Here is a 9898-nt window from a genome sequence, read left to right as displayed (position 1 = left end):
TAGGACCTATCAGGAGCACTAGAGAGCGTGCTATGGAATAAATGTGTTTTGTTTGAGCTCCACTCAATGTTGATGGTAATATGACAAAAGTAAAAGGCATCATTAAAAGGGGGCGCTAAACAAGATCATTTGGATAAGACAGAAAACGAACCAATGTCAACATCGAGGAGTTAGCTGAAGATGCTAGCTGCCAAGAGCTCCCCACAGAACCTACTCCAAGTGACCCACTGGCCGCTATAAACTCACTAAGCTAAAAGGTGGACACAAGGTTGGCTGATATCTCAAAGAGCATTGGGACTTTGTCTGAAACTGTGAAGGCAACCAAGGGCAGGGTGCATGAGGTCGATTTGTCTGAAACTGTGAAGGCAACCAAGGGCAGGGTGCATGAGGTTGATTTGTCTGAAACTGTGAAGGCAACCAAGGGCAGGGTGCATGAGGTTGATTTGTCTGAAACTGTGAAGGCAAACTAGGGCAAGGAGTCTGAGGTCGATTTGTCTGAAACTGTGAAGGCAACCAAGGGCAGGGAGGTTTTCTGGGCTAACAATGTAATAAATAATACATAAAAAAAAAAAAACGATATAGTTTCCTTCGGACTCGAAGAGAAGCGACCGTCTCTGTCGGCGCCATCTTGCGTGAGTGATCTATGGAGCTTAAATAAATTCAGTAGTACTGCCTCCTGCCGACTCCTCTCTACACCAGTGATAAAACCACATAAATGATTAGCGAGACAGCTAAGGCATGTACAGGCATCTAGAGATATTCCTAAAATTAAAGACCAGAATGGTAAAATAGTAAGAGATCCGTAGGATATTGATGAAAGCTTGGCACAATTTTACTCAGAGCTACAGTATCTCACTCTACAGTATCTCACTCTACAGTATCTCACTCTACTGTATCTCACTCTACAGTATCTCACTCTACAGTATCTCACTCTACTGTACACCAATCTACAGTATCTCACTCTACTGTACACCAATCTACAGTATCTCACTCTACAGTATCTCACTCTACAGTATCTCACCCGACAGTATCTCACCCGACAGTACTACTCTATATAAATCTACTGTATCTCACTCTACTGTATTTCACTCTACTGTATCACAATCTACTGTATATCAATCTACTGTATCTCACTTTACAGTATATCACTCTACTGTATCGTAATCTACTGTATATCAACCTACAGTATCTCACTCTACAGTATATCAATCTACTGTATATCAATCTACAGTATATCAATCTACTGTATATCACTCTACAGTATATCAATCTACTGTATATCACTCTACAGTATATCAATCTACTGTATATCACTCTACAGTATATCAATCTACTGTATATCACTCAACTGTATATCAATCTACTGTATATCAATCTACTGTTTATCAATCTACTGTATATCAATCTACTGTTTATCAATCTACTGTATATCAATCTACTGTATATCAATCTACTGTATATCACTCTACTCTATATCAATCTACTGTAAATCAATTTAAATTCGATGCTACTGATCCACAAACTACGAAATGCCTTCTCACTGAATGTGATCTTCCTAAACGAGACAAGGGGGTAGCGGCTGCACTCGATGCCGGGATAACTTTAGAGGAGATTACTGCAGTGATAGCACAATTTCCAAACAGCAAGGCCTCTGTCCCCGATGGATATGTAATAGAATTCTATAAGAAGTACCGTGCCAGTCTAGCTCCACTTGTTTAAACATTCCAAAGAAAATGCCAAACTATCACAAACAATCTATCAGGCTACAGTACTATAGCACTGATCCTGAAAAAAAGATAGAGATTCCATGGAGATGTTGTTTTATCGGCCCGGGCCATAGCTCCGTATAGAAAATAAAGTGTTGACAAAGATATTGGCAAACCGATTGAAAGAATGTACACTCAGCAAAAAAAAGAAACGTCCCCTTTTTCAGGACCCTGTTATTCAAAGATATTTAGTAAAACAATCCAAATAACAGATCTTCATTGTAAAGAGTTTAAACACTGTTTCCCATGCTTGTTCAATGAACCATAAACAATTAATGATCATGCACCTGTGCAACGGTCGTTAAGACACTAACAGCTTACAGACGGTAGGCAATTAAGGTCACAGTAATGAAAACTTAGGACACTAAAGAGACCTTCTACTGACTCTGAAAAACACCAAAAGAAAGATACCCAGGGTCCCTGTCCATCTGCGTGAAGGCATGCTGCAAGGAGGCATGAGGACTGCAGATCCACCCTGCAGATCCAGGGCAATAAATTGCAATGTCCGTACTGTGAGACGTCTAAGACAGCGCTACAGGGAGACAGGACGGACAGGTGATCGTCCTCACAGTGGCAGACCACGTGTAACAACACCTGCACAGGATCGGTACATCCGAACATCACACCTGATGGCAACACCAACTGCCCGAGTTACACCAGGAACGTACAAGCCCTCCATCAGTGCTCAGACTGTCCGCAATGGGCTGAGAGAGGCTGGACTGAGGGCTTGTAGGCCTGTTGTAAGGTAGGTCCTCACAAGACATCACCGGCAACAACGTCGCCTATGGGCACAAACCCAATGTCGCTGGACCAGACAGGACTGGCAAAAAGGGCTCTTCACTGACGAGTCGCGGTTTTGTCACACCAGGGGTGATGGTCGGATTCGCGTTTATCGTCAAAGGAATGAGCGTTACACTGAGGCCTGTACTCTGGAGCGGGATTGATTTGGAGATGGAGGGTCCGTCATGGTCTGAGTGTCACAGCATCATCGGACTAAGCTTTTTGTCATTGCAGGCAATCTCAACGCTGTGCGTTACAGGGAAGACATCCTACTCCCTCATGTGGTACCCTTCCTGCAGGATCATCCTGACATGACCTTCCAGCATGACAATGCCATCAGCCATACTATTCGTTCTGTGCGTGATTTCCTTGCAAGATACGAATTTCAGTGTTCTGCCATGGCCAGCGAAGACCCCGAATGTCAATCCCATTGAGCACGTCTGGGACCTGTTGGATCGAAGGGTGAGGGCTAGGGCCATTCCCCCCAGAAATGTCTGGGAACTTGCAGGTGCCTTGGTGGAAGAGTGGGGTAACATCTCACAGCAAGAACTGGCAAATCTGGTGCAGTCCACGAGGAGGAGATGCACTGCAGTTCTTAATGCAGCTGGTGGCCACACCAGATATTGATTTTGACCCCCTCCATTTGTTCAGGGACACATTATTCAATTTCTGTTATTCACGAGTCTGTGAAACTTGTTCAGTTTATGTCTCAGTTGTTGAATCTTATGTTCATACAGATATTTACATGTTAAGTTTGCTGAAAATAAACACAGTGAGAGGATGTTTTCTTTTTTGCTGAGTTTATGTCTGACGTCATACACCCTGAACAGACAGGTTTTATCCCGGGCCGACATATATACTACAATCTGAGACGCCTTTTCAACGTAATGTATCACGATCATAAGGTTGAGGCAGTGGTAATAGCTCGATGCAGAGAAGGCGTTTGATCAGATTGAGTAGAAGTAAGTATATGATGTCTGTTCTGGAGGATTTCTGGGTTTTGAAAGGAATGTATTATTTGGATAAGAATTATTTATGCACACCCAATGGCGTCCGTGGTAACCAATCAGGAGATGTCCCAGTCATTCCGACTGTTCAAAGGCTGTCGACAGGGGTGCCCTCTTTCGCCTGCTCTCTTCGCTATAGCCATGGAACCCCTCACTACTCTCATTCGTGTACGTGATGACATTGCTCCCGTTAAGATAAAAAGACACGCAGCACAAAATCTCCCTCTATGCAGACGATGTTCTTTTGATTTTATCCAAGACTTCTATTCCCCCCTTACTTAACTTGATAAATACATTTGGCTCCTTCTCTGGCTAGAAGATTAACTGGCAAAAAAAAGTGAATTGATGCCGATATCACGGCCTGTGGATATGCACTTTCTGCAATCTACCCCATTTAGAACTGAGTTCACAAGCCTTGGCATTGAAGTGACCAGAACGTTTGATCAGCTACTGAAAACGAATTGGGACATGAAATTGATCAGCTTAAACAAAATATAGATTTTTGGAACACTCTGCCTATTTCCTTGGTTGGTCGTATAAACGCTATTGAAATGGTTGCCCTACCCAGGTTTCTTTACCTCTTCCAATGTCTACCCAGTTTCATACCACAAAGCTACTTTAAGAAACTGGATTCGATAGTAATTCCATTTTTACGGGATAACAAGGCAGCCAGAATTTCAAAGAATAATTTATGCAAGTAGAAGTTAGAGGGGAGTTTTGGCCTTCCTTGCTTTAAAACTGTATTATTGGGCTGCCAATCTGAACATTGTGTCTTTCTGGAGGGAAAGTTTACCTGGGATCCGTCTGAATGATATGCCTTCATGGCTTTTGACATAGCAGGCCTCCTGTCTACGTTCCTCACTCCCTGCACTTGATAATAGTCCATCATATGTGGAAAAAAGCCTCTTATGACTCTAATCCGGTCGTTTCTCACACTCTTAGGATCTGGAAACAGATTAGGTATTTTCTTAACATACCCACTGTATACATTGACAGGCCAATTTTCCTGAATCATGCTTTCCACCCTGCATTGGATGATATGTTGTTTACACAGTAGAAGAAGATGGGGCTCGAAACAATCAATAACTTACACATTGATGGTAATTTAGCGTCATTTCAACAGTTACAGGATAAGTTTAACATGCCAGCAACATATTTTGTCAAATACTTCCAAATCCAGAATTTCTTAAGGACACATATCCCACAGTGTGGCATTAAGCCAAAGAATCGTACATTAGATAGTCTGATCCTTGCCAAACCCCATTCAAAAGAGTCAGTCTCTAAACTGTATGATGTGCTTCAGGCCCACATAGAGGTATCCACAGACATATTACAAAGGCTTGGAAACAAGAACTTGGTTCAGAAATCTCAGATGAGGACTGGGTAGAAGCTCTCAGATGAGGACTGGGTAGAAGCTCTCAGATGAGGACTGGGTAGAAGCTCTCAGATGAGGACTGGGTAGAAGCTCTTAGGAATATAAACCACAGTTCAGTGAATGCCAGACACAACCTTGTACAGTTTAAGGTGATACACAGGCTACACCACTCAAAGGTTAAACTGCATCAAATATTCCCAGACACCTCACCACTGTGTGAGAGGTGCAAGCAGGATGAGGAGACGTTGACCCACTTATTCTGGACCTAAGTTACATGCTTACTGGGGGCTCTCATTTTTGATGACTTATCTAAACCCCTTTGATAGAGTTATAACCCCAGACCCATTGATCGCTCTGTTTGGTACAGTCTATGGGAATAACCAGGAAGGGAAGGCTGTCTCTCTTTGTACTCTATTAGCCAAAAGGCTCATATTGCCATTTTGGAAATTGGAGACTCTACCCACTTTTGAAATGTGGTTACGGGATTTAAGGAATGTAATACATATAGTAAAGATTCTATACAATACCTCCAATAGAAGTCCAATGTTTTACAGAATACGTCAGCCGATACTGGATAAATGGTCTAGTCCCGCTTCATAACTGGGTTGACGATCTGCTGCTACTCTGTGCTGTACTCCACTCAATATTTATTTGGGGTTTAACTACACTGCTTGTAATGACTGTATGCTGTCTTCTTATAATAAGTACCACCTAATAGGATACATTTTTTATTTTTTGTATTATGTGAGTTAAGTTTTGTTTCGTCCTCTAAATCTGCCGTCCCATTCAACACCTCAATGAATGTCCATGTTTGTATCTCTGTCTTCCATTTCTATTGGAAAATAATAAACATATTATGAAAAAATATTTTAAAAATGGAAGACAGAAGAGAATATTTAATCATTGATGTCTGACGGGAGTTCAGGGGTCGTGGTTGGAGAACAGAGGTACGAAAGGATTTCTCTCCCATGAACGTTTATTCAGTTTGTCTGTGCGTTGTTCGGGCTTCTTGTTTTGTTTTATGTTGCATTCATTTATTAAATGATTCACTCCCTGAACTTGTTGCCTCCCGCCTCAGCCAGTTCGTTGGGCTCTCACGCCTCAGCCGGTTCGTTGGGCTCTCCCGCCTCAGTCGGTTCGTCGGGCTCTCACGCCTCAGTCGGTTCGTCGGGCTATCGTGCTTCAGCCGGTTCGTTGGGCTCTCATGCCTCAGCCGGCTCGTCGGGCTCTCACGCCTCAGCTGGCTCATCGGGCTCTCACGCCTCAGTCGGTTCGTCGGACTTTCACGCCTCAGCAGGCTCGTCGGACTCACACGTCTCAGCCGGCTCGTCAGGCTCTCACGCCTCAGCTGGCTCGTCGGACTCTCACGCCTCAGCCGGCTCGTTGGACTCTCAAGCCTCTGTCGGTTCGTCGAACTCTCACGCATCTGATGTCTCATAGGGCTTCTATGCCTCGGCTGGCTCGTCAGGCTCTCGTGCCTCAGCCGGTTCGTCTGGTTTTCTGAGCCTCTGCGGAGGCGACTGGTCCGCTCCTGATTCCTGGGATCGTCCCCTTGGTCGGTGTTCTGCGGCTGTAGCTGCGCGCCAGGCATGGAGTACTGTCACGTCTACTCCCTCTCCGGCACTCTAGGTCGCCAGGCTCCCGCACCTCAGCCGGTTCGACAGGTTCCTGCGCCTCAACAGAGGTGACCGGTCCGCTCCTGATCCCCAGGATCGTCCCTTTGGCCGGCGTGCTGTAGCTGGAGCACTGCGTTGGGGAGAGGGTACTGTCACATATACTCCCTCTCCGGCGCTCTAGGTCACCAGGCTGCTCGTTATGGCGCACACCTGTCACCATCGTTACGCGCACCAGCGTGTCATCAGACTCACGTGGACTCCATCACCTCCTTGATTACCTTCCCTATATATGTCCCTCCCATTGGTTCCTTCCCTATATATGTCCCTCCCATTGGTTCCTTCCCTATATATGTCCCTCCCTTTGGTTCCTTCCCCAGCCGTTATTGTTTCTGTATCAGTTTCCTGTCTGTGCGTTGTTCGTGTTTCTTGTTTATGTGTAATGTTTCGTTCATTTATTAAATGATTCACTCCCTGAACTTGCTTCCTGACTCCCAGCGCACACGTTACAGCAATTTAAGACCAACCACTGTTTAAACACCACGGGTATTTTCATATTTTCATCGCCAACAGGGACACTTCAGAATAAATCAATAAATGAATAGCGATGTGCATTCATTACATTAATTCACGAGCTTGACGAGTTTACTGAGTCATTTAAAATAAAGTCTCATTAGGCTCAGTGGCGGCTGCAACACCTGAAACAGCGATCTGTCCCGTTCATTTAACACTCTACCTGACTGTGATGTTTGAGTACTGTCAGAAGGGAGTTGATTGTAATGAGTTTCTACAACCTATTCCTGATTACAAAAGCAAGGTCAGATCAGTATTTACAAATGGATTGTTAAAACTCAAAACATGTTTGGTTTGATAAATATTGACCAAATTCATCGGCGTCAACATGAACATGTGCTCTACAGGTGTGGCTTCATTCAAGGACAGGTTGGTGTCAATATTTATATTCACTATATTTTACATACAGTATCTAGACGAACAATTGGTTAATAGCAATTCACATGTCCCTGCATATTCACATGCCCTTACATATTACAATCCCTCCTAACGTCTCCTCCATGTCTGCTCCATCTATATTCTGTCTCCTCCATGTCTCCTCCGAGTCTCCTCCATGTCTCCTCCATGTCTCCTCCGAGTCTCCTCCGTGTCTCCTCCGTGTCTCCTCCGTGTCTCCTCCGTGTCTCCTCTGAGTCTCCTCTGTGTCTCCTCTGAGTCTCCTCCATGTCTGCTCCATCTATATTCTGTCTCCTCCATGTCTCCTCCGAGTCTCCTTCATGTCTCATCCATGTCTCCTCCGAGTCTCCTCCGTGTCTCCTCCGTGTCTCCTTCATGTCCATGTCTGTTCTCAGAACAATGAACTGCTAAACTGTATGTTTTTTTCATGAACAACAAATGTGTCCACAGAAGCCCTTCAGAATGTCGAATAACGCAACACAACAGAAGACGAAGAGATTCCAGCAGAATGCTTTCAGCCTGTATCTGTATTAATCATCTCAGCTCAATTTCTCAGTGTTTTGTTACAATGCTTACAATGCCCACAGACTGTATTATACTGAGCCCTGAGACGGAGAAAGACACAGAGAGACACAGAGACACACAGAGAGAGACAGAGAGAGAGAGAGAGAGAGAGATAGATATTTAGGGAGATAGAGAGCGAGAGAGGGAGAGAGAGAGAGAGAGAGAGAGACAGAATAGCCTAGCCTCTTTAAGCATATGTTGTATCAGATAAGTCTGCCAAACAGTGATTCTCTGCCTTAAGGAGCTGGCTTGATAAGGTCTCTGGATCAATATGTTTTGAGGGATCGGAGCAGAAAAGGACGCCATTGAACTTACTGCAGGCGCTGTCTCTGCCACAGCCTTTACTATAACACTGCCTCAGACTACTCTACTCTGCCATGTTATCTGTTAACCTTTATTTAACTAGGCAAGTCAGTTAAGAATAAATTCTTATTTACAATGACAGCCTAACCCGGGCCAATTGTGCGCTGCCCTATGGGACTCCCAATCACAGCCGGATGTGAGGCAGCCTGGATTTGAACCAGAGACTGTAGTGATGCCTCTTGGCAAAGTGGGTGGGGTTATATCCTTCCTGTTTGGCCCTGTCCGGGGGTGTCCTCGGTTGGGGGCCACAGTGTCTCCTGACTCCTCCTGTCTCAGCCTCCAGTATTTATGCTGCAGTAGTTTATGTGTCGGGGGGCTAGGGTCAGTTTGTTATATCTGGAGTACTTCTCCTGTCCTATTCGGTGTCCTGTGTGAATTTAAGTGTGCTCTCTCTAATTCTCTCTTTCTCTCTTTCTTTCTCTCTCTCGGAGGACCTGAGCCCTAGGACCATGCCTCAGGACTACCTGACATGATGACTCCTTGCTGTCCCCAGTCCACCTGGCCGTGCTGCTGCTCCAGTTTCAACTGTTCTGCCTTATTATTATTGGACCATGCTGGTCATTTATGAACATTTGAACATCTTGGCCATGTTCTGTTATAATCTCCACCAGGCACAGCCAGAAGAGGACTGGCCACTCCTCAAAGCCTGGTTCCTCTCTAGGTTTCTTCCTAGGTTTTGGCCTTTCTAGGGAGTTTTTCCTAGCCACCGTGCTTCTACACCTGCATTGCTTGCTGTTTGGGGGTTTTAGGCTGGGTTTCTGTACAGCACTTTGAGATATCAGCTGATGTACGAAGGGCTATATAAATAAATTTGAATTTGAATTGAATTTATGGGAGATTTCTTTATGGGAGATTTCTTTATGGGAGATTTATATAAGGGAGATTTCTTTATGGGAGATTTATATAAGGGAGATTTATTTAAGGGAGATTTTCTTTATGGGAGATTCTCCATTAAACTTGGTCTTTAGTCCAGGCTTATTCTGTGTCTGGGAAAACCACCACAGTATGCTTTCAGATATTCCTTTAACCTACCTGTTAAGGGTGTGAACTGGAGGCGTAGTCAGATGCAGGAGAGCAGAGTGGAATGAACAGGCTCACTTTTTATTCCGGTCCAACGAAATAACAAAAGTATATAAATGTGCCCAAACACGGAACATAGACAAAAAGTCTGGCGCGTAACAACACCCACATAACATACATACAATTACACACAAAGACATGGAGGGGAACAGAGGACTAAATACATGCTGTGTGATTGGGGAATGTAAACCAGGTGTGAAAGGAACAAGACAAAACAAATGGAAAATAGAAAAATGGAGCGGCGATGGCTAGAAAGCCGGTGACGTCGACCGCCGAACACTGCCTGAACAAGGAGAGGAGCCGACTTCGGAGGAAGTCGTGACACTACCAGAAAACGTAAAGATGGCCCCCGGGTGTGATGTGAAACATTAGCCCTCTGAC

Source organism: Oncorhynchus clarkii, unplaced genomic scaffold (assembly GCF_045791955.1).
Source record: "Oncorhynchus clarkii lewisi isolate Uvic-CL-2024 unplaced genomic scaffold, UVic_Ocla_1.0 unplaced_contig_4000_pilon_pilon, whole genome shotgun sequence".
Taxonomy (NCBI): domain Eukaryota; kingdom Metazoa; phylum Chordata; class Actinopteri; order Salmoniformes; family Salmonidae; genus Oncorhynchus; species Oncorhynchus clarkii.
This window is presented reverse-complemented; position numbering follows the sequence as displayed.